This window comes from Ischnura elegans, chromosome 2 (assembly GCF_921293095.1).
Source record: "Ischnura elegans chromosome 2, ioIscEleg1.1, whole genome shotgun sequence".
Lineage (NCBI taxonomy): Eukaryota > Metazoa > Arthropoda > Insecta > Odonata > Coenagrionidae > Ischnura > Ischnura elegans.
This window is the reverse complement of record NC_060247.1, coordinates 1,194,483-1,216,037: the sequence shown is the minus strand read 5'-3', so window position 1 is coordinate 1,216,037 and position 21,555 is coordinate 1,194,483. Positions and strand designations below refer to the sequence as shown.

Here is a 21,555-nt window from a genome sequence, read left to right as displayed (position 1 = left end):
TTGTTAAATATACTTAAACTTTGGTGTAAATTATTAAGCTCTTGATTTATTTTACCAAACGCTCTTGATATATTTCATCAAACATTTTGATATTTCATAATTTGGTCAGTTGCACGAGAGAGTTTGGTAAAATAACTTAATTAATTCAATGCAATTCAGAGTTAGGTAACTTTTATCGAAGTTATGATTAATTTTACGGATTTTCCTGCGTGTTTGGTAAAAATTATCAAACTCTAATTTGTTATGCAAATTTGATTCGATAGACGTTTCGTAATCTATCGAACGGTCTCTCGTTCCTCTTTTGTTTATACCAATACACCTTTGCAGTTGAAAGGTTCTTAATCAGGCCTAGCATAAAAGAAAGGTTGGTTGAAATGATTTTATTTTCATTAAGTGTGATGGCGAATGTTTTAATTTTGTTTGCGTTCATTTTTCTGTTTATTTCTGCTTTAAATTGCAATGTTATACGTAGGCTGGTGCATCAAAGATAATGATTGAATAGCCTATTATCATGGATATTAAAGCTGTAAGGAGATGTTTGTGTATTTAGACACATTAAAACGTTAATTTGAGGTATTCATGAGGTATAATCATTCGCGATCATGTTCAATAACATGTGACAAAAGTCGTTAAGCTAGACACAATCCATGCTAAGGATATCACCCAACACGTTAAAGTCATCTCTACATCGATGTAAAAAGCCTGCAAATGAAGTTTTCTTGCGCATATGCACTAGATATTGTTACGGAGTACCTACGTAATGCAATTGTGTGCATCAAGTATTCGGCTTAAGATTACAAACGGAAACTGTAGTCACACCTTATTCACATTTCAAAACAAAGGTTGATTATATTCAATAATAGTTTAACTTATTAAATATTTACAATACTGCAACGATGTTTGTGTAAGATGTTATTATGGCAACCAATTAAGCCTAGTTGTTAAAGCTCGTTTCTACCACGCGGGGGGGCCACGTTCAATGCTGTGTGCAAGCGTATTTTTTTCTCCAATTTTTTTTGTATTTATTTTGCAGAAACTTACGTTATACTATAAATTTTATGATTTTTAATCAGAAAAATGCTTTTCTGGGTGGAAAATCTCTCATATGTGCACGCTACGTCGTTTTTATTATCATTTTCATTTTGGTAATTTTTTACTACTGTGGTCAGTTCGGTAACAATTACCAAACCAGTTAGATAGAATTTCCTCGTCTATGATAATTTACGGCGTGAATATTCGCCAGACGTAATCTGCAAGGCAGCAATGGTGATGTGCGATTTTGAGCCCCATGAATTTCTCTAAACACCTAAACAAATCATCACTTTAAAATGTTTTAGTAACTTACGTTAATTGCGACTTAAAATGTTTCCTACTCACATTTGCTACACATTTAAATGACGAAACACAATTTTCCAAAGTAAATTTCATAAATCGTATAAAATAAAATTTTATTTTGTCTTAGGGAGTGGCCAAAACAAACAAAAAGGACTTTATTTTTCTTTGGTTTGATACATCGCTTTCTTTTAAATTGCTCTGCAAACCAATTTTTTTTAAATTGAAACAATTCATGACGTTTATTGCTGTCAAATTAATTTTGGCAATATTTAAGAGCCAAAGAAAATATCTAAATTAATGTGGGCATAAAAATCAATGCACGAAAAACATACTCTAATGAATAAACACTTCACTTGGGACTATATCTCTTCCTTTAATTAAATTCGAAATCTTGACAGCATTTCGATGTATTACATATTAGCGTCAGCAGTTTCGCTAGTTTGCGTTTCTCCCAGTAGTACACAGTACTTCTATTTCTATTAGTCTTTCGATATGCTTCCGCTAACGTTAAGCTAGCTACCGCTACTGCCGCCAACATACCGACTACTTCTCCCTTCTCGCCTGTTTACAAAGGTATCTCAAAGCAAGATAGGAAGCATATCCTTCTTGATCCAAAGAAAAATGCGTTCTGGTGATGTGCTCGTCAGTTATTCCAGAAAAGCTAAAACTTCTTCAAAGTCAACTGCATTCAAATGCGTGGCCCCTCTAATCTGCGAGTTGACTGTCTTGTTTATCTCAAGTGAAACCTTGCTATGGCCTGTAGTGATTTTTGTCGTTTCGTTGAGAAATGGGAAGGAAAATTCAGAGTAGCTTTCCGTACGTGCGCGCGTGATGCCATCGAATGCGCCTCAATTCTACGGAGTTCATCGCGAGTCATGCTGTGGGTTGCGGGAGACTCAGCAGTCGGTCGCGTATTTGGACGACGAAGGAAGGAAATGATTTGCCTTGTTTGAATTTCCTTCACTGACCAGAGAATAACAACCCATTGGAAAGGAAACATACTCTCCCGTTGAGCGATAGTGGTGGCGCGAACTTTGTTGGGATACTTCCTTCTCCCCCCCCCCCTTAGTATAGAGGCGGAAAAATTAACGCAAAGCTCATTGTCGTCTGAAAGGGAATCTCAGCTCAGGAATCCTTGAAGACGATCATGCAGTGGGCTGAAATCGAAAAAAAAGCTGGACAAAACCTGAAAATCGATTTTTTTGAATGCGGAATTTGAAACTTTACACTGTTGTTGTCAACACATAAGTGCATTTTTGACGCAAACTAGATAAATTTAAATTTAAACAAACTAGACATTTAGATAAATTTTTAAACAAATTACTTGGCCTCAAATTTGAACAAATTTCGCAAAAATTGACCTCATTGAATATTTTTCGAAATTCAGAATGTTAAAACTAATGCCACACCTTCTGTAGTGATTCAATACAAACAAAAACTTATAATATTATTATGTGATTTATTGTTGTTAATTCTTGGCAAATTTTACGACTCAGTTGTATTATTTGTGGCCGATACGATACAAAATAGTGGACCCTGTTTTTTGTCGAAATTTTGTGTTCGTTTAGGATTATAAAAAAAAGGATCACCGAGTTACCGCGAGATATTTACACCACATATCCAACAAAAACCTGTAGAGTATGATAACAAAAGTAGAATTGCGACCACCTGCGACGCCGAAATTAAAATCGGTTTTTCGAACGTTCGGCACAGTTCGCAGCTCGCTGTTGGCCACGGGGAATATCGTGATCGACAGATGTTGGACCTTTAATCTTTTAAATTAGATTAATTGTCTACAAACTATATTATATTGGTACCACATTTCATTTCCATTTCATACAACCTTATTTCTTCACTTTCTTGCGATATTTATCGTCGATATGATACAAAATGGTGGACCCTGTTTTCTGTCGAAATTTGGTGTTCATGTGCAATTACAAAAAAGTATCACCGAGATACCCCGAGATATTGACACCACATATACAACAAAACCCATAGAGTACGATACCAAAAGGAGAATTGCGACCACCTGCGACGCCGAAATAAAGATCGATATTTCTAACGTGCGGCACAGTTCGGTGCTTGCAGCAGGCCACGGGGATTACCGTGCTCGACGGACGTTGGGAAGTGAATGTTTTAGCAAGTGAATTGCGTATAAGATATAATTTATTTAGGGTCATATTTATTTTACATTTCTTATAACCTAATTTCTTCGCCGTCTTGCGATATTTATAGTTGATTCGATACAAATTGACAAATTGGAGGACTCTGTTTTTCGTCGAAATTTTGTGTTCACGTACGATTATAAAAAGAAGGATCTCCGAGTTACCTCGAGATATTTAAGTTAAAATTACATCAAACGTTTAAGAGTGTCCATCCAAAAAAAATCAACAACTACCGTTAGTATCACGCGAAATAAAAATCGATGTTTTGCCGCGTGCGCAGCCCGCGGCAGCCCCTGACAGTATGGAATGCCGGACGCGGCTAACAATAGGGTTGCTCACCAATATTTTTTGCTGTCTTAAATGAAAGTACACACCGAGGGGATACTGGCGGCAGTTTCAGCGCTTTTTTATTCAAAAATTTAAACCTTAAAAGGCTAAGCGAAAAGTGTGGAATACGAGGGTCGACTCAAAGGCTCCGAGAGCGCACGATGGTTGCCGAAGGCATGCTGACGTCACACACAGCGAACTTCTCGCGGAACCAGTTAACCCCGTCAACAAACCTGTGATCCTTCGTCTGCGAAAAAATAACGAGGGTGAAAATGGAGGGAATTAGGAAGAAGGCGTATATATATATATAGATATACGCCTTCTATCTATATATATATATATATATATATATAGATATATATATATATATATATATAGATATACGCCTTCTATCTCTATATATATATATATATATATATATATATTGGCTTTTTCCATCTACCACAGCACCGTTGTCCTTGTCCTTTTTCTATTCCATGTTCCTTTCCCTTTCTTTCCTTACCTGTGAATTTATATGCATATTTGCGCTTAAGGCGTCGTGTGAATGAATGAAGTAGTGTATCGGCCATATTGGCTTATTTCACTTGGGCTCAGCGTGCCCTGAAACGCATGTTCCTGTCTCTTTCCTGCTATCGTGTGAGAGTGTATCTTTCCTTTCATCCTTGTGTCCTCGTCCATTCCTTCTGCTGGTGAGTGGTGAGCTGCCCCAGTGCCATCTATTGGTTATTCTTGTGGGCCAAAGCAAAGGGAGTTTACTGTATATAAACCCCCGCCGAAATCATGGTAAATCTAAGCGTCCTGGTAGCGCAACTGGTAGAGCACCTGGCCGGCAACCAGGAGGTTCTGGGTTCGAGTCCCAGTCAGGCCGCATTTTTACCCTCTGATTTCTGGCTTTTTCCATCTACCACAGCACCGTTGTCCTTGTCCTTTTTCTATTCCATGTTCCTTTCCCTTTCTTTCCTTACCTGTGAATTTATATGCATATATATATATATATATATATATATATATATATTGCTTTCTACCGCTTTGTAAATCGACCACAATGAGAAATCCGAGAGAACGTTTCAATGCAATGCCCCTTAATTCTCGTATGCGAAGGAAATGATTTACTGCAGCAAGGCGAGATGACCAAAAATCAGCGGAAAAACATCGTATTATTGCTGTGAATATCATTTTAATGTTAGTTTTAAATGTATGTTAAATTCCATTTTTATATATTAGAATTATAACGTCAGTTAATGTGATATACTGTTTTACTTGCGGTCTTCCTAAATAAGTCGAACGGATTTCGATCGAAAACAATTTTTATTGAATCATTTGAAGGAAAATAATTTACGAAAGCTTAAGAATAATGTTTACACTACTATTCAATGATCACCGAAGTTAATTGATGCCAACTTAGTCTTAGATTTAGTACACCAGAGATTGCCATACAGCCGCCAAACATAATTTTTGTTGATGAAATATTCTCGAGCACATACTCAGCTGGCAGTTTTGGAGTTGGTGGAAACAATAATATAATTGACTTAATAATGAATATACCGCAAGAGGTACTTAGGAATACCTAAAGATCCAATGTACGTCATTGATTTGCTCATAAGAATATTTAAGTTTGCCACCAGAGACATTTTTATCACCATCATCAAAATTAAAATCAAATTGCAGCTTGGAGAAACCAATTCCAAATCAGTAAGACAAGAGTTTCTTCTACTATCCACATAACTTTATCTCTTGTTTCAAATTACTTAAAAAATCTAATATTTTTTCCGAAGCATAACAAATTTGATCTACCTTTGTATTTTCAAGCCAATTACAGCAATGTACAGAATACAATTGAATGTTTTGAATTTCTAATTCAAAAGCCCTCTGAACCAATAAAACAAGCTTTGGCGTGGAGTGAGTATACAAAATGTAATGCCATCAAATATTTAGTACCTTTTGAACAAAATGAATTTGTAAATTTTGTTTCCTTCTGGGTATGGCGGAAGAATAAGTGACAAAATTTTTTTTCCTGTAGTTCTTTCTTATTTTGTGCTCGGGTCAAACTATTCTTTTCATAGTGTATAGATTATTCTCTTTTAAGTTGGATATAACAAACTGCTGAATCGCCGTATTCTTCTCTAGCAGCGCTGAAATAGTTTTCAACTCTTAGACCCTTAGCACACGCCGAAATTGGACGGCCGTCCACATTCCAATAGTGAACAATGGAAGGGCATGGAAGCTTGCACACTGACCGACCGCGCATCGGCACCGGTAAAAAGTCGGTTAGCTACTGATCATTGCCACTACGGATCTCCGGAGCCGGCTCAACAACCAAGTAACTTATCTTTTGACCTGTAAAAATCCGGCGTGTGTGCAAGCAGCGCTTCACCGGTAAAATATCGGCCGGTATATTACTGGCTATCCAAAATCGGTGCGTGTGCAAGAGGTCTTTCAGTAATCTTCACAAGAATAAATACTGACAACAATTCGCAATTCTATGTTACGATGAAGACGAATCTGAGACGAACAAAATTGATTATTTTACGATATTAGTTCCCTTTAGTCACCATAGGCTATAAATGATCAAAAGCCTTTAAAACTTGAAAAAAAACTAGTGTTGTGTGACAGGGATTGTTAATATAATATGAAATGCATCCCTCGAGGACCATTTCAGCGTTTAACAGGGGATAATTCGAATAAAAATGGAAGCCAGCCAAGGCCGAGTAAATCGTAACAAAATTAAGTATTTGATACAAAATATACTCATAAGTACAATTAACACATTTTAGTGTTATCATAGTTAATATGCATTAACTCTTACCTTGCCCGCTTGACTCCTTGAATTTTCAGAGCGCTAAAAATGTCATTATTAGATTTATTTTCTGCGTATTTAGATTTTTTCTTGCCTTGACCTCTATTTATTAATGATGAAAAATGAGCATCAAAGCACTCATATTAGGCACAGAATTAGCCCTCACAAAATCACAATCCGAAGGCATTTCTTACCTCGGCATTCAAAAGCACAGCTCGGATAACAGCGTTCACCGAAAGCGTGCAGTCAGCGAAGTAGCTGTGTGTGACGTCAGAGCCATTCGAGCCTAACTTCTCGCCGAAACTGGCCATTTCAAAGGCGCACAAATTTCAACGGAGCACAAAAGAAAATATAATGCACCTATTGCAGAATTTTTTTCACCAATGTGAATTATTAGCCAAAACTCACCGTTAGCATCTACTTAAATGGGTAATTTCGTTTGAGGTTAACACCCCTATTCTGATTATATAGCGACGCTCTATTGTACTACGCAATCAGCTGGAAAGAAACGGGGGTTGGGGAATTTCAGTTGGAGACAAGGCCATTCATTGAAAGTTCGAGGTAGGCTTGAGGAAGGAGTTTGGAGGTGGGGGCTCCAACGGTTCCTCATAAATGTGCTGAGAATAGAGTATGTGCGCATTTTTGGGAAGTGATCTTAAAAAAGAATTTACACCTCAATTAGGCTAAATTCCGAGTCTGAGAATAGAGAGGTACTTTTTAAGCGAGATATTAATTATTAAAATTAGCAAAATTAATGATGCGCTGAAACACCAGTCGGCCATATTCTCAAGGCTGTGACGTAATTTTGTTCGACGTGTTCTCAGGCATTCTTTGTTCTTTAGGGTGAGCCCCTCTACAGCGTATACTGAGTTTGGAAAGAAGCCATGGAATGCCTTATGAACTAGATTTAAAGTGTGTACATGCCATCATCTACATCTTTTAGTTCATTTGTTTCTCGGTTACGCTGACGACAAGACTCTATCAACTTCTCTACCTCGAACTACCTAATCGTATTTCTTACTCCTCGGTTCTCGCATTTGCGTTCGTTTGCAGATTTATAGTGACATTAAAATTAAGAGAAACTTAAACAGTGATGATCCTTGAAAATAGTACGACTTAATTCGTGAAAACTAAGTCACTAATTAGTAACTAACTTAGTAACTGTACCCGTACTACTAACTAAAAAACGGAAAATTAATTTTCGATTAAAAGTAATAGTTTGGGTATTCAAAATGTTTGTAATTTAATTTCAAACACAGTGATGCTAATATTTTCCAAATCGGATGTGAAATAAGCTCATTATTAAGTATCACAAGTCGGGACTACTTTTTGGAAATGCACCGCGCGCAGGGATTCCTCGATTAATGGATACTGGATAGTCATAACCGGTCATAACAAGACACTTGTACCTTGAAAACCAATAAACTAATGCTGTGAAGAAATATAAAATGAACCAATTATTAAATTGTGCTAACAAATGCTTCGAGAAGCATATTGAAACCGAATGAATGAAAAGTAATCGTCTGATCTAACTATCAAACATTTGATTTCCAGCCCGAGAGATTTCCGTCATTCATCCGGACCAAGTTTTCAATAACCAATTTTTAGATATACCTCACAAATGCTATTCATAAACCTCAACCAAGCAAATGTACATCTGACTGACATATCTATGTTAGCGAACTGAAAATAACTTGTAGAAACATTGAGATAATCAGAACTCTGCTTTTGAATACATTAATTCTACGAAAGAACAAATACGTCGACTAAAATTGCGTTTTTTTTTAGAAATTAAGATCAGATTACTGCTTAAACTGGACCAAAATGTAACTTCAGTTATTTGTGCTTACGTTTAAAACCTTAAATAGCCCAGAAGAAGAAGAACCCAGCTCAGTAACGGCAATTTAATAATTAACTATGGATATTCATCCAGTCACCACGGGCCATAACTGAATATGAAAAATTATTTTTCGCGAGTCAGTAGGTTAAATAATAATAGAATAGAAAATAGTTAAATTAAATTATGATCGGTATTTGAAATGACAATAATACAAATATCGATAGTTATCTACCTACCGGCACTTTTACTTCCGTAAACCTTCGAATCGTGCTAACAAACTTTTGGCCAATTACCTACTGTAAACAATCTTACTTAATTCACTTATGTTAGACCTAATTTCCGATGAGGTTTTTCGTCCATTTCTCTTTATTATGAATGAGACAAGACAACAAAAAAGCTCCAGTTCAACATTACAACCTCGTGCCGAGGCATGTAGGTATAGTCCAACATAATCAGCACGGTCAATCATTGAAGCATCCACCTTCGGGATATTATTTGAAGAAACCCTCACGAAACCTGATTCCATGATAAGCACTTAAACGTATTTCCCTTTACACAGATCAGATCCACCAACTTTTTCCAATGCACACGTAGTTTATTGAATCATAAACACGATCATAACACGATAAACACCTTGCACGCTGATGAGATAGACCAGAATGACGTCACATACCGAGGAGCCAATTGATGAGCGTTTTCGTCTGCCTAATATCGTTTCGAAAACAATGCATATTAAATAGTAATTATTAAACAAACTAAGCAACAATGAATGCTGTTAATCGAAAGTAATGATATTTACGATACACTTTATCGAATAAACTGCATTTCAATCGTATTCCTCCCGAGTGCACATACTCTATTGAAGATCGCGGAAGGAGTAGAATCGGTCTTATCGTCGCTTCTTACTTCCATGGATTGCATCGGTGGAGAAAATGTGTTAAAGTGAATATAATCAAAATTTCATTTTTTTTCCTCCATTGTATACGTGAGATGCCCAGTTTCATGTCAAAATTGAAACCCCAACCCAGGTACTAATGCGGGAAATAGCGAATGTTAGCAATGGAAATAAATCAAGTCATAACTAGACTTAAATTAAGAATAGTTTTACTCCCCAAGAAGGAACCTACTGCAGGGATGCTTGTACAGAGTTACCCTATACCCAATGTTGTCTTCAACTACTGAGCTATTCAGCGGTCCCCACTAATTTTAGAATAATCGCCAAACACTGTGAAATGCTGCCGAAAATATCACTAATTATGGGTGTAGAGTGTCGCCAGCGAGAAATAGTGGGCTATTGAGATAAGAATGAAAAGTTACGGGACAGGAGGTGAATCATCATTTTTTCGAGAATTCAGTCTTCAGTTTTGTGAAAGTGTGACGACGCAGAGCCTAAGAGGGGATTGGTGGCCCTGTATAGACTCCAATTTCACTTGAATGTAAATATAAATTATTTTTTTCACTCACTTATTCAGGATCATTCCAATAACTTTCTGCTCCACCGGCGTGCTCGTAACAAAATGTTCTTCTCGCACCAAATTTCTTCTCACTTCACGCCCATGTCTGTGACAGCAGCTCCGACGAACACTAGGATTAATAGTCAGAAAACGCTTTGTTCAGCGTTACTGCAAAATTACACAAAAGAAACGACATGAGAAAAGTTTATGGAAGGTGGTATATCAGATAATTATGGTATGAATGATATGGTTTGGATAAATTATTTAGGTTTAAGTATCATCTTTATCTGCATCACTGATGATGAGATTCTTAAATACAAAAAACGGCGACTGAGAATGTTTAATACTGACCACATTTGTTAGATGTTAATTGAATCTTTCAGAGAAAAAGGGAGTTAACCCGAGAAATCTAAGAAATACTAAAAACACTTTAGGTGCCGAACAGTGAAAAACAATGCAGATAGTCCATCCAATGCAACCTGATAAATTAAGGGAATATTAATCCGAGTTGCCCATTACTATGTTGACGGCGTGTAGTTTGCCATTGAACATTTGGGATAGGGTATAGAAGTATATACGTGGGGGTGTCCAAAAATTTAATTAATATCATCACTCACTCAATGCCTCAGAGCGAAGGTTGCTTCGGATAGACGTAAATATGAAATTGATAGATCATAGGAGAACTGAGTGGAGAGCTGCGTCAAACCCACCTTCGGATATCTGGTCTATGATGACGGCAAAACAACTTTCACGTAATCGTGATCTCTCTCGTATATTTCTGCTCCTCAAGCACTTCCGTATCAAAATTTCCCATCACTCCGTACTCACATTCTCTGTAAACAGTAAAACAGAATGCTGCCATAATGCACATACGATAAAGAGAATTAAAGATTGATACAAAAAAAAATAAGAGAGAGATTCAAAAAATACTTGAACGGTTTTTTCCTGACGATGAGAATCTAGCGGAGAATATTAGTGTTTGAAATAATATCAGTCATACCAGTATCACTGCTTGAGGAGTTGTTGAGCGGATAAGCTAACGAATGCAATTGAATCTTAAAATGCTAAAAATCAACCACATTTTTTTAATTATGGCAGCGATTTGCCGGCAACTGGGGCACTAATAAATGGAATACAGATAATGATAGCAGTAAAAGCCCACAAAATGATAATAATTTACTCACTCACTAAGTCACTGTTAATCACGAGAATTTCTTCCCAGCAAGCCACCGTTTGCAACAGGTTATCATAATACTCTGGCCTCACATTTTTTTCACTCCTTTCCAATTTCTCAAGCGTGCCCTTTGTGTACGCCGATGTTGATGAAGTCAGAGACAATGGTCCGTTGGTGTAGACACTGCAACACTGACAGCGCAGAAGTAGTTTTGGAAATGACACAGGAGAATGAGTCATAGTCTTGTGACGGTTAACGAGGCAAGAAATTCCTCTAAAGTTAGGGAGTGGGGAGGATCGATAATGGAATTAAGCGACGTCTGGTTGAATAGAGCACTGAAACCGTTGGAGAGTCAAAAGCACTCAAACTATCGAACTTATTACGCAACTTGAGGAAAGGATACTAGTTTTTAGGAAAACTCAATTATTTTAAATGACTTTATATAAAATATTGCATTTGAAAATTAATTTCAATGATATACTATTTGTTTATTTGAAACTGAAAGTCTCTTTTAATATTTTTGCGAAAATATATCGGCTTTATTTTCGTGACGTCATTGGTGATATCCAATCACGTGCCTACTCAATCTCCGAATCTTCGGGAGCCTCGACCTGACTCAGTTTGGTGATAGTCGTCTTCGAGTTAAGAGGTAAGTAACGAAGCCATGTTTAAGTTACCGATTCCATATGCCACATTTACGCCATTACTTTTTTATTTTAGTGTTTAATACATATGTGAATTTGCTGTGATTAATGCCGATAAATATACGCGAGCTACTTGCTTTATTTCGCTTAAGAACATGAGTAACACTTAGCGGAGAACCTCAAGATTTGAAGGAGGTGTTTCCGTGATATCTTCGCCAGTGATTTGTATGATTTATTCGTTCCTTCCAATATTTGTATGACTGTGCAATTTAACCGCAGATTGCCTAACCTTGCAGTTATCAGTGGCATGGTATTTTTCGGAGATCCTTCAAGGTATATTCCTTGATATTTCGTTTTTAAAGTTGAAATATACGCCTCTCCTTTGATGAAGTCAGCAAGTGCTGGTAATTGTTTAACTTCACCGCAAATACTCGGGAATTCACTCGGAATTTTACCAGCCTTTCCAACCTTTCGGTTTTTTTCTTAAATTCTCTCTCACCGAATGTTGACTTCCACCACCTTAGCAATCATAAAGGGAGGATTATCGAATAAATTAGTGTATTAACTATCATTGTTCACCAACTTTGTTTCTTACCTAAAATTTTCCATCATCGTAATAGTCGTATGGTGCTGCGATAATATTTCAGAATTCAAATTTTATGCTTTTCGTACTCTCTGTTCGTGTAAACTATCAGCATTATGTTATTGTGTGTCTTTCTTTGATTATTTTCAGTGCATCCATTCCATGTGAAATTTGTGGTGTGTCAGTCATACGAATGATATTTCTTGGAATTCTTGTACATCGGAGAGCGATCCTGAGGAATAAATGGTAAGCTAATTTCAATTTTCATTATAACACAACATTTTATTATGTTATGCGCCAAATTGTTGCAATTGTTGATACTTCGCAAATACTTGAAATAAGAGATTTTTCACTTCGTCATATACTTAAGTGTAGGGATAAACAATTATTTTGGCTTGCTCCACCCAGCATGGAGTTTTTTAAAATTTCAAATTCCAGAAAAAATACCGTAAAAGGTGCGTGGAAATTTGTGCGTTTAGGTTTCTTGGTGTTCTTAATTTATTAATATAAAGGCAACGACTAAAATTTAACTACACTTGTATATTTGTTATGGATATCAACGCCTTCTGAATACGCTTGACGAGTGATTCTTTGAGTATGTTGGCACTGGGTGAATTAGAAGATGGGTTCTCTTGGAACATTAAGACGTTTATGCCCAGATGCTACTTTTTATTGGCTTTCGACAACATTTAAATGTAATAATTAATATTGATAGTGTTGTCTAGTAGAAACTGACGGAAAATATACTGAAATGAGCTCCATTCTTTGCAATGCCAACAGGTTTTGATATTTCCTCGCGTTAGTATCTACACTATGGTTAAACTTATGGCTATGGCACCTAACTTAATCATTCAATTCTTCCGAATGCATCTAGATTGAAATCAGTTGAGAATTCTTTATATTTAAGAGATCCTTGCTATAGGTATTTGCATGTTACAGCTAAATAACATATCCGCCTGTTCTTAAAGTTTAAAACACTTCGTATTGCGTTTATAGCACTTAATTTTTTTCCAAAGATATTTAAACGGTTTTTTTTCTGAAAATTTTTATTGAAAATAGGATTAAATAATTGTAACTTGCTAGCACACACGTTTGATTCCTGAATTTTGCGGAAGAGATAAGTTGTCCATCAGAGTTATTGACGTGGTTATTTAGTCCTCTGAAAATGCTTTGGCAGTTCGAAAGACGGGTTTGTTTAGGTACATCTTGTTTCGAAAGTTTCCCTCGTTGCTCTAATCGAATTCTCAACGGCCGGTACCCTTTGAGCAGCGGCGCATTATATCCCTGTGGCATTCTAAGCGCTGAACTCTCGCGCGGGATGGTGATTAGGAGGGGATTAGGAAGGGGAGGGTACACGCTTACTCCAAGGCCAAGAGGGGCGTGCTTTTCGGCGAAACCTGGACAACCGTTAGTGTTCATACAGAAATGGAAGAATGCAAGGCAGATATTTCTGTAGATGTTGCATAATTTTTTTTCTGGAGATATTGTACCTCGTATGTGATCGTTCCACGCTTTACTTGGTTGAAATTCGATACATCCATGAGAAAATATAAACTACAAATCGTAATTTCAACACTTTAATGTTAAACTCATCTGCCTAGAGGGTGATTTAAAGGATAGATCGACGTACTTCTAACTAAAGCACTTGTAATTAAAGTAAGTGTTGAGATTGGCTAGGTGAAATTTTATAGAGAGTTTAAAATAGAACTTAGCCTTAACTGCCTTACTAGCATTACGTGGTAGATAGGTATTGGAGTTTATATTAAGTATTAAAAATTACCATAAGTCGTACATATTATAACATGGATATGTTGTTCCTCGTTGCTGCAGCTACAACTTACAACATTACTACATTTTTTATCTTTTCTTTCTACACATTTCATGTCATCGTTAAATATGATTCCCATGTCCATCGCTATTACTTATCCACATGAAGTTTTCTGCCGTCATTTGTCTTTTGCAAGGAATTTTCCCTTTTGCAATATTCTATTTGAAGTTGCGTTGCATGAGTAAGTAACCGACTAGTGTTGCTTTCATATTCTGATTTTTTGCGTTAGTTATTTTTTCTATTGGGCTTCTTGCGGTGATTTCTCAATTAATTTTCGGTCAGTCCACCCATTTCTCGTGACTCTCCTCCTTCTAGGAACCGAAAAAAGTACCATTAACTCTTAACTTTACGAAGAGACTTTCTTTAATTGAAAGGGTTTCTTTGCTAACGATGTCAGACCTTTGGCCTCAGTGTAACAGATGATATTATTCTCTAGTAGGTTATTGGCTTGAGAGCACTGCATGACGTAGATGTCATGACGTAATAACGAGACAGATCTTGTTGTTCCATCTTCTTCGGATGATTTAAAAATATTTTTCTTTTCCCAAGCTCTTCTTACCAATTCCTAATTTCTTACTCGAGCGAAACACTTTCTTTTCATCATTCTTCGGTAGCACCACATTTCGGATATTACCACTATTGACTTTTTTGTTGACGACCCTGAGAAAATAATTCCCAAACCTCATTCCTTTTTGCCTACGATTTGATTGCCGTACCAAACCTTTCACTTTAAATATCCGCATTTGCCGTTACCTTCTTTCTCGTTTCGGAATGAGGAAGACTTAAATGTTGTAATGTTCCATGATGAACTTTCCTCTCGTGATTGTAATTAAGTATTTAACCCTATTAATAATGATGTCAAAATGCATCTTTTAAATTCTAGTATTAAAAGTAGTATATTTATGGTTGCTTTTCTTTAGGTTTGTATTCCAAATCGCCGTAAATCCTCATAGTTCATCCCCGTTACTATGAAGGCAATATCAGATAGAAATCGACTCCAACGGACATTATTTCCCAGGCCACATTACAAGTCATCTAATTCCTCTACAATTTATATTGAAGGTTTTGTCTATTTTTCAATCTGCGGTCTGACAGAGATTCCCATCCGAGTTTATCTGAAAGGTCAGTTACTCTAACGAGACTATCATAACGACCTTTCACGTACCTGGCAGCACTTCTTTGCACGCGTTCTAACTCTGTTATTAAACCTTTTCCATGAGGGTCCAAAACACTGGCAGCGTATTCTAAACGAGGGAGAGGTAGCTAATTTCTCTAACTTTGTCGACATACTTTCCTAATGTCCTTTTACGATTTTACGATTAGCTTGACCTGTTATTTCCCGAATATGTTTATTCCACGATAGATCATGATTGAGTACAATTCATTACTACGCTTGGCAATGGTCGAGAGTGACTCTTTTGCGAACCCTTTCCTCGGTCACCCAGAGGTTATCCGGGACCTCGGGAGACTGCCAAAACAGCACGAGCTCACCCCTACAGATATCACCTGTTGTAGTAAACCTTTTTTAATTCCAATACTTAGCGGCGAATAAAGGCGCTAATCATATTCCTCGCGGTTGAGCGATTAAATTCGTCTTTTGATCGAGATTCTACGATGAAAAATAAGTATTTTAGGAAAAGTGATAAAATTAACGCCGATTGCCTCCAGAGATTTGCAACGCCGAAATTTTGTGAGGGTAGAGGTAGAGAAAAAAAAATCCTTTCTCTTCCCCCACTCCACTTTTTAGCTTGACCACGTGTATGAGCACAGAGTAACACAGAGGGTGACCAATGACCAGGATGGAAAAATAAAAGCATGCAATCTATATCTACATAATACCCTGCGAGCTACCTCCAGGGTGCTTAGCACGGGGTGATCAATCTCCAACATTCAGCGTGTTTGATGAGCGCAATATGTATACCACATGGCCATAAAATGTTGCTTTAATTACAATAACAAAATATACGTGGACATTCATTTGTTTCAATATCTCAGCACAGTGCTCATTCCAAAAAAATGTTGTATCTTTAGTATTGGTGAAAGGATATTCAGCTAAGACTTAAGCGCAGTAGCCCCTTCCAGTAGCTAAAGAAATCACATGGTAGATAGCAAAGATATTCTACTGTAATAGAGACTTAAATAGGCCATTATATATCTGAATTAATTAATAAAAGAAGGTGTCTAACATTGACGCTATTATCGAGGCTCTCCTATGGACTAGAGAGAAAACAGAATGAAGCTAATATCTACCACTATACCTATATTAATCTGCAAACCACCTACAGAGGTGTTTGGCAGGTGGTGATCAATCACCAACACGCAGCACGCAAGTGAGGTATGCCTACCTTTGTCTGAAAATAAATTGCTCTTTTGCTTTTTTCCAATCTTTAGGGGCTGCTAGAAATTGTTACGAACACTATCTTCAAGTAAGGAGCTATCTCTGATGCTGATTCCTTATAACCTCGAACTGGAATGAGATCGGTGCCTATCGATTTCTTCGGATTAATAGAGCTGAGTCGTTTCTCTAAACCACTGCTTGAAATACATATGGATGGCATTTGTTATTGGCAGAGACGAGGTAAAGATATTATTGTATGGTATATTCGTCGTGAATGAGTGAAGCACTATGGGAAACGTTATTTAAGAGATTAGCTTAATCTAAATTATTCGTCACTACCGCCATTTATGAGTGAAGAGGTTGTAGCTTTATTTCCTTGTACTTCCCTAGCAAATGAGCAGAAAGCCTTATGAGTTATCATCTTAATATTCGCCCAATATTTTTGTTTTGAATTCACTCAACGCCATCTTAAGCGTTTTCTGTCTCTTATTTTATTTTTTTTATAATTTTCACGCATTTCTTGTGTTTCCTCATAAGTAAGTCCCGCATGTGTCTTTTTCATTTTAATGTGTAGGTGTTAGTACCATGGGGGAAAAAGTATCCCAATAAAGTTTGTGCCCCCGCCATCGCTTCGCAGGAGAATGGATTCCCTTTCTAACGGCTTCCGATTCTCCTTTTTTCAGCCACCAATGTCGTGACGGTGAATTTGCCTGCCTCGCACCGAGGCTCGAACGTATTTCGTACTCCTCTCTAGAATGTTGGCGCAATTGATATCCTTAGGATTTGCGCCTTCCTTTTACCCTCTATCTCCCTCTAACTCTCCTTTCCGTTCCTTCCTCGCACCTGCTTTGGCACTCGTAATAAAATTCACCTAAAGCCCATCTCCTCTTCCGTATTTTCTCGTCTCTGAAAATTTACGGGTTCAATATTCGTAAGACGTAATCTGCGAGGCAGCAACAGCGAGGAGCGATTTTGAGCATCAGGAATTACTCTACATACACTGGGCAACAAAAAAACTTATTTTTCTGTCTTAAGGCATGTTTACACGATACAATAACACGTACGAGTTAATGTACGCTTGCATGAATGATTTTTGTGGACCGGAACGGAACATGTACGAATGCATGAACCAAATTAGAACAGGTTCTATTTTCTGTGCATGCATTCGCACAAGTTGAGTGGTTACACGGTGCATTTTGGCGTTCATTCTCGCGTTCATACATTTAGACATTAACCAGTACGAGTTAATGTACCGTGTAAACAGGCCTTTAGAGATGCTGTTGGGTGACCCCTGAGGTGCTTTTCGTCCTGATTCCAAATCTGGGCTCAGATGTTTTCTATCGCGTTTAGTTTCTTTAGGACAACCACATTAAATAAGGGTTCAAGGATACTTAAGCAAATAAACAGCGATTTAAAAAATGTAAAAAAATAGGGACTTTCGTAGGATTTTCTCGTATATTTAGCAGGTAGGTCTGGTAGGTTCCTATTCAGTGTCCCTCAGTAATCATCTTACGTGTTGCTGAAATTTCCTTGGAACAATTTTTCTCAAAATGTTAAATTACCTGATCGCAACGCTCACTGTGTTCATCTCTAACAGCGATAAGGTTTGGTGGAAAAAGGCAAGGTGTGGGTGGGGAAAATAAATTTTTAAATTCATATCGCAGCCCATTTTTTGGTACGATTTAAGTAGATAAGCCACCAGATCGTGATAATTTTGATCCATGATATTTCCAAAAAATGTTCACATACATTTCTGAATGCGCTCCACGCGCTTCTTCCCGTTTACCTCAATTGCTGTTAAAATTCCGAATCCTTCAGCGTTCCCTAATCTGTTGCCCTATACAAATTCCTTCTCTGATCTTTGCCACGCTTAATTGAAGGACTTTTTGTTTGAAATAAGTAAAACCAGCGCTATTATTGTCCATAGATTTCACAAAATTACTATTAAGTCCTTATTAAGTATGCAGAAGTGGAAAAAGAATATTTTTTGGATCGACCAAAGGCTGACAAAGGACATTTTTGGATCCAGGAAAGAGTTCTTAACGTTCCGTGCAATTTTTTTCAAGTGAAATTTTTTCTGTCTCTGATATTCCACTCGCAGTTGAAGCAACAACATTTGGTAAAGCCAAGCTGTAAGCCTAGTAAAATTGCAATCGCTGTTAAGTGGCCACAAATTTTCCATTTTTATTTTTGGTAGTGATTGTTTTTAAGCAACTACATATTATCGTAAGATTCTTTCATTTCAGTTTCATGAGTTAACAGTATAAATGGGTTCTCATTGCCATTATGTAATATATTAGCCTTGAAAATAACCTAGGGGGAATAAATGTACAAACGCTAATTATCTGTGCTGAATTCGAAATTAAGAGTATCCGTAACAGAGAGGACATCATTTCAAAAAGCAAACGGTTTTCTGGAGAAAAAAATCAAATCAAATTCGTCATGTCGAGATCACGACATCAAAAGTATTGTATTTGGATCCGGCAAATTCTAACACTTTAATAGTGGTCCTAATATTTCACCTTCCTTTTTGGATAAAATTTTTATCGTGCACTTGATCATTTACATCCTCTTGCGTTGTACAATGAGGTCCATCAGATGTACTCGGTCCAAAATTTAGGTTCTTCGAGTTTCCCAATACTTATTATCACGTTCTTGATTACTTTCTGAATCTTCGCTTATATTAACTTATTCCATTGATTCCGGCAGTTGTACATTTTCGGAGTGAGGGAACGGTAGTATCGCTGATTCAAATTTGTCTGGATATTTTACTGCGTTTTGACTTCGGTGTAATTCCTTTCATTTTTTTAACAAAAATAGCAGTATGAAAAATGAACTGCCAATTCCTGGAGACGAAAAATTCCTTATTTCGTTTTCCCTTAGTGCAACCAGTAAAAAGCTCTACAATGGGGCCACACAACACATAGGGAGCCCATCCTTAAACTTGGCCACCCAACAGGCAGTCAACATGAAGCTTATAACACTCTGAAAAAGGGAGTAATTTTCCGCCTCTGAGACTTAAAAGTAATTTCACCGTATAAATAACAAAAGTCATCAGGATGTTTTAAGCACTATCTAAGCCTGATAAAAGCTAAGCCACTTCTATGCGATTACATTGTAATACTGTAATTTCCTGTGAGAAACAACATTCTCAAACTATCTTCAGAGAAAACGAACGTCTTCACGCGCCAACAGCTCGTCACTTGCTGATGTGAAGAGGCAGCTTAGTCAGCATTGCTTAGAAGAAACCGATAAGATAAAGCAATTATAAACATATTTTGACAGGATAGGAAGGCATAACGTCGTAGGACAACATATTTTGGCAGGAAAGTTTTATTTTCACTAGCTCATGTTATCACGATATATAAATGAATAAAGGTACCACTTTCGTAAAAGAAAAAGCATACATTAAGCTGTCCTAAAGAAACTAGATGTGATATAAAGAATCCAATCATAGATTCGGAATCAGCGTGAAAAATACGTCTTAGATCACGCAACAACGTCTCTAGAAAAATATCTACGTTGACCAGTGATACCTAAACAATTATCACTTTAAAAGGTTTTAGTGCGTCAATTGTGGCTGAAAATTTCCTCAATGATTGCTACAAATTTGATTGACGACATAAAATTTTTCGAGGTAAATTCCATAACTCGTAAAACAAAATTAACATTTTATTTATTCCTGGCTAGTGGCAAAAAAAACTTTTATTTTCTGCAATTTGATACCTCACTTTCCTTCCAATTTTTTGAAAACCAATTTCGTAACATTAAATCAATGCTTGACATATTGATGTCAAATTATTTTTGACAGTATTTAAGGGTCAAATAAAATATCTTAGTTAATGCGGAAAAAAATGAAGAACGAAAAATATACTCCATTGAATTCACACTTCACTTGGGACAATATCTCTCCTTTTATTAAATTTGAAATCTCAGCAGCATTTCGATTTATTATCCGCAAGCAAAAACATCTCAGGTTGTACACCTAGGTCCTAATCGGTCACTTCTCAGGTGGATGTCTTCTACGATTTTTCAATGCCTCTGTTGCGTTTCTCAGAGTAGTACACGATGCTTCAATTTTTATTCATCTTTCGCTACGTTTCCACTACGAATAAGCCTGCCTCACACAAGCTGACTTCTTTTCCCCCTTTCGCCTGCTAACAAAGGCATCTTAAATCAAGATAGGAACAATTTAGGGTGGGCCGAAAATAGGTTTTTTTTCCTGATCAAATTTGCCCTATGCGGGAAAGTTGCGAAATGAATTAAGGATCTCGCACACCAATTTTTTTTTCAAATCGGATAATATTAACCACTGCCGACCGAGCTCTAAAGTTTAAAATTTTGCGAAAAATCAGGCTGATTTCAGAATCAAACGGCTATGAAGACGAATTTTATGAAAATATGGGATAACGGATTATATCAAAGAGTGGATACATTTTTATTGTTTATTAAAATGAAATTTGAAGTTTTTTTGACAAAATCTATGATTAAAAAAATGTCTATGAATTAACAACAAAATTATAGTATAGACCACCCGCACAACACAACTCATTTTTGCCAACCTCGTCTTCATAGCCGTTTGATTCTGAAATCAGCCTGATTTTTCGCAAAATTTTAAACTTTACAGCTCGGGCGGCAGTGGTTAACATTATCCGATTTGAAAAAAATTTGGTGTGCGAGATCCTTACATCATTTCGCAACTTTCCCGCATAGGGAAAATTTTATCAGGGAAAAAAACCTATTTTCGGCCCACCCTAAGGAACATATCATTCTCGATCGAAAGAAAAACGCGTTCTGGCAATGTGCTCGTCAGTCATTCCGGAAAAACTTCTTCAAAATCAACTGCAATCAAATAAGTGGCCCTTCGAATCATCTCTTTACTGTCTTGTATACCTTAAAAGAAACCTTGGTATAGCCCATAGTGATTTTTGCCGTTTCGTTGAGATAGGCGAAGGAAAATTCAGAGTAGCGTTCCCAATGTGCGCACATGATGCCGTCGAATGCGCCTCCATGCTACGGAGATCATCGCGAGTCATACTCTGGCTTGGGGAGACTCGGTGATCGGTGCGT

General features: G+C 37.0%; 1 long non-coding RNA gene across 1 annotated transcript in view; it reads left to right on the top strand.

Annotated features, from left to right (window-relative positions):
• The window catches only part of LOC124153317, a 57,586-nt gene that overhangs the window by 7,548 nt on the left and 28,483 nt on the right, over positions 1–21,555 (top strand). Inside the window, exon 2 of the long non-coding RNA XR_006863617.1 lies at positions 12,470–12,565. This is a non-coding gene — a long non-coding RNA (uncharacterized LOC124153317). The remainder of the gene's footprint in view (positions 1–12,469; positions 12,566–21,555) is intronic.